This window comes from Alligator sinensis, unplaced genomic scaffold, assembly GCF_000455745.1.
Source record: "Alligator sinensis unplaced genomic scaffold, ASM45574v1 scaffold23_1, whole genome shotgun sequence".
Classification (NCBI taxonomy): Eukaryota; Metazoa; Chordata; order Crocodylia; family Alligatoridae; genus Alligator; species Alligator sinensis.
In genome coordinates, this window is record NW_005841890.1 from 178817 (window position 1) to 183028 (window position 4212).

The following is a 4212-nucleotide window of genomic DNA, read 5'->3' on the forward strand; positions in this document are numbered from 1 at the left end:
TCCACTGCTACCCCTGCATCTAAGGATTTTGTGACCTGGTCATAGAAGGCCACCAGGTTGGTCTGACAGGACCTGCCTCTAATGAACCCCTAAGCATAACCTCCCTTGCTGCCCCTCGTGGACATGCGCCAGGATAATTCTCTCAAAAAGCTTACCCAGGATCAAGGTAAGACTAACTGGCCTATATTTTCCTGGGTCCTCCTTCATCCCTTTTTTGAAAATGGGACCACAATGGCCCTTTTCCAGTCCTCTGGCACCACACTAGAGCACCATGAGTGCTTGTAAAGCCTTGCCAGGGGTCCTGCATTGACCTCTGCTAGTTCCCTCAGCACTCTGGGGTGGAGATCATCAGGACCAGCTGATTTAAATATGTCCAGTCCCTCCAGAAGTTTCCTGACTAGATCCTCACTGACCCTAGGCCTGGGTGCGCCTCCCCCGGGGGCCTGAGGGGATCCTAGCAGAAGGGGTGATCTGGTCCCTGCTCAGGAAAATGGAGGCAAAGAAATCATTAAATATGTTAGCCTTGTTGTCTGGTGTGACAGCCGGATTTCCTAGCATGTCTTGCAGAGGCCCTACGTTACTGGGTATCTTCTTTTTGCCCCCTATGTATTTAAAAAAAGGATTTCTTGTTGTCTTTGTTCTGGGTAGCCAGTCCCAGTTCCATCTCCGCCTTGGCCTTCCTGACTGCCCCCCTGTAGCCCCCAGCAACCGAGGTATAGTCCTCCCTGGTGATGGCCCCTCCCTTCCATTGGGTGTACCCTCCTGAAGTCCAGGGCTGCTGCCTTACTGCAGGCTTTTGCCACCTTGCGCTGGACGGTGAATTCCAGCAGGTGATGATCGCTGTTTCCCAGGTGGTCGAGCACCCACAGCCCCCTCACGAGGTTGTCATCTGTGGCCAGCACCAGATCCAACAAGGCATCTCCCCTGGTGGGCTGTGCACCTCCTGGGTTAGATGGAGGTCCTGTATCTTGGCTAGGAACCTATGTGAGTGGTCAGACCTGGCTGACTGCTCTTCCCAGCAGATGTCTGGAAAGTTCAGGTCACACATGATGACCATGTCTTTTGACCTAACTAACTCTGTGAGCTGACTTAAGAATTCCCGGTCTAGCTCCTCCCCTTGGTTGGGTGGCCTGCAGTAGACCCCCACCGTTAAGTCCCTTTCCCCTCGACTCCCTTGTATTCTAACCCAGAGCACTTTAGTGTGCCCCTCCTCTGACCTTGTGCTACTAGTTGAGGATGTGTATTCCTCCTTGATGTACAGCGCTACACCCCCACCTTTCCTCCCTGTCCTGTCCCTCCTATACAGCCTATAGCCCTTGATATTCACTGCCCAGTCGTGCGTTGCATCCCACCATGTTTCTGTGAGCCCCACTATGTCTGGCTTGGTGTCAGCCAGCAGGAGGGTAAGTTCCTCCTGCTTGTTCCCTATACTACGAGCATTTGTGTAGGGGCATTTGAGGCCTCCTAAATATGTGTGCACTGGCCCCCTAATTTCAGTTCTACCCAGGCCCCTGTTGCTTACTGGGTATTTGTTCTGCTCATCGTCAGTCTAGGCTGGGCTGTTCTTGTGGGTGTCTCTTGGTTTTTTGGTTCAAGGCTTCCTCCACCCTCATCTTCCCTGTCCCCCGATAAGCCTAGTTTAAAGCCCGCCAGAGGAGATCTGCCAACCTAGAAGAGAACACACATTTACCTTTGGGGGAAAGGTGAAGCCCATCCCACCCGAGCATGTCTCTCATCATGATGTGCGGGTTGTTGTCTAGGAAGCCGAAGCTTGCCTCGAGACACCATTCCCGAAGCCATCAGTTGGTCTCTCTGATGCAGGTCTCATGTCGTCTTCCCTGTCTGCTCATTGGTAGGATAGAGGAGAATACCACCTGTGCTCCTATCTCCCTCAGCACGCCCCCCAGAGCATGGTAGTCCATCATCAGGTGATCAGGGCTTCTCCTGGCTGCATCATTAGTACCCACATGGATTAGGACCATGGGGTAGTAATTGGTGGGCTGGATCACGGTCTGGATCATCCCTGTGAGTAAGTTGGGGTTCTACTGTAGGCCAGGAGGTGTACTACCCGCCTTCTGGCCTGAGCCAGTGCAGCCCTTCACCTGCCTTTGCAAGTGAAAATTGAACATATGTTCAGTTTGTTATTGGTTCAATATACACAATTTAGATTGCATAGATGAATTTTGCCTCAGGCTTTTTGCCTGTCCGTATGTAGAATCAAGGAAAATAAGGGTTGAAAGGGACCTCAGGAGGTCATCTAGTCCAATCCCCTGTTCAACACAGGACCATCCCTACCTGTATCATTCCAGCCAGGGCTTTTTTTAGCCAGGTTTTAAAAACCTCCACAGGTAGAGATTCCACAATCTATATGAGTAACCCATTCCAGTGTTTTACTACCCTCTTAGTGAGAGTTTTTTTCCTAATATCTGACCTACACTTCCCTTGCTGCAACTTGAGTCCATTGTTCCTTGTTCTGTAATCTGCCACCACAGAGAATAGTCCAGCTCCCTCCTCTTTGGAGCCCCACTTCAGGCAGTCAAAGGCTGCTATTAAATCCCCTCTTTCTTCTCTTCTCTAGACTAAATAAGCCCAGATCCCTCAGTCTCTTAAATCATGTGTCCCAGCTCCACAACCATTTTCACTGCCCTCTGATGGACTCTATCCAATTTGTCCACATCTTTTCTGTAGTAAGGTAAATATCTACTTAGCAGGTAGATATGCACCTTCATAGACTAACTGATCTTATAAGCCTATGAGGAAGTTGACAGGACTTTTATTTATTTTTTTTTAACCTCTGCTGCTCAATGGAAATAATTAGTATGAAATAGTCCTTTTTTACAGTTGTGCCACTGAATTATAACCAGTGTGACAAACTCCCAGTTGATGTAAACAATCTTGGTTCAGCTGAAGGCTAAAGAGCTACCCAGTAGGGTTTGATTTTGATAAGAGCTGAACGCATGTTTACAAATCCCATCAATTAAAATATACAGGTGTTCTTCACCTATGTGTATCAATCAGTTCATGGTTTTTATCCAAGTTCTACGTTTTGTGATGATCTGTGAAAGGACTTTGAACCCATGTAGCTAATGTAATCATATATGAAAAATAAGATGAATATATCTGACCTGCAGGATGAAGAAACACAGAATTATTTTTAGATTTAGGTACCTAGAGGCTTCCATGGAAATCAATTCAAACCCACAGGCCTTGTCTTCACTTCCGACTTCAGGAGCCAACAGTGCTGATTCACCAAAGTGCACTCAGCCCCATGCATTTCTGGCAGCTTCTAGGTCAGGAGTCAGCACCATTTTTGGACAGTGTCAAAAACACCGACAGCCTCAACTTTTAAGAGGTTGGTATGCCAGGGGTAGACAGTAGGGGAGCCATGAGTGGCCCAATTCTTGTTATGGAAGCACAGCTCCAGCCCCTTCCCTGCCCTCCACCTCAAGGCACACGTGCCAAGCAAAATGCCTTTGCATGCCACACTCTGGCACCTGTGCTGGGGGTTGCCTCCCCTTGCTCTAGGTGCTACTGTAATACAAATAATCCTCGGGCACTGACCTGGCTTAAGAAGCAGGGGGATTTAAAAGCTTTACTAACAGCCTCCAGAAAAACCCAACTGTTTCTCAGGCAAAGAACAGCAGTTTTCCTGCTCCTGGCAGCTTTATGGGCTGCCATTTTGCATCCCAAGGACAACATCTGTCATTTGCGGAAGGGGGAGGGGAAGAAAGTCAGATTTCCAGGAAATTAAGGGAAAAAAAATCAGTTTCTCCATCTCCTTTTAGAGGGGGGCTGAGATTATTTCGTTTGCCAGAAGCTCCACTTCTCCTTCCCTGTGTTATTTACTTCCATGAGTATGAACGTTGGTAATGTATGAAGCACCTACCAGTACTGCAGGGGGTGCCAAATAATAATTTTAAAACCCAAATGATATCAAATACTTCTCCCCAGGCATATTTTAGAATCTCTGCTGCTGTGTTTGGGGATATGAACAGCCAGGATGTAAAAAATAAAAATAAAGGGTTTGAGCCTAACCTGGATGAAGTCAATGATGAAACTCTCACCACCTTCTCTGGGCTTGGAATCAAGCTCACCTACAACCATGAAGGTGATCAGTCCAACCCAAGAAGCAAAAGCGGAGGCAGAGCAGTCCAGTGGCCTGGGAAACAGGAGATCCCGCTGCATTTGCCTTCTGCTTCCAACCTCTGAAAT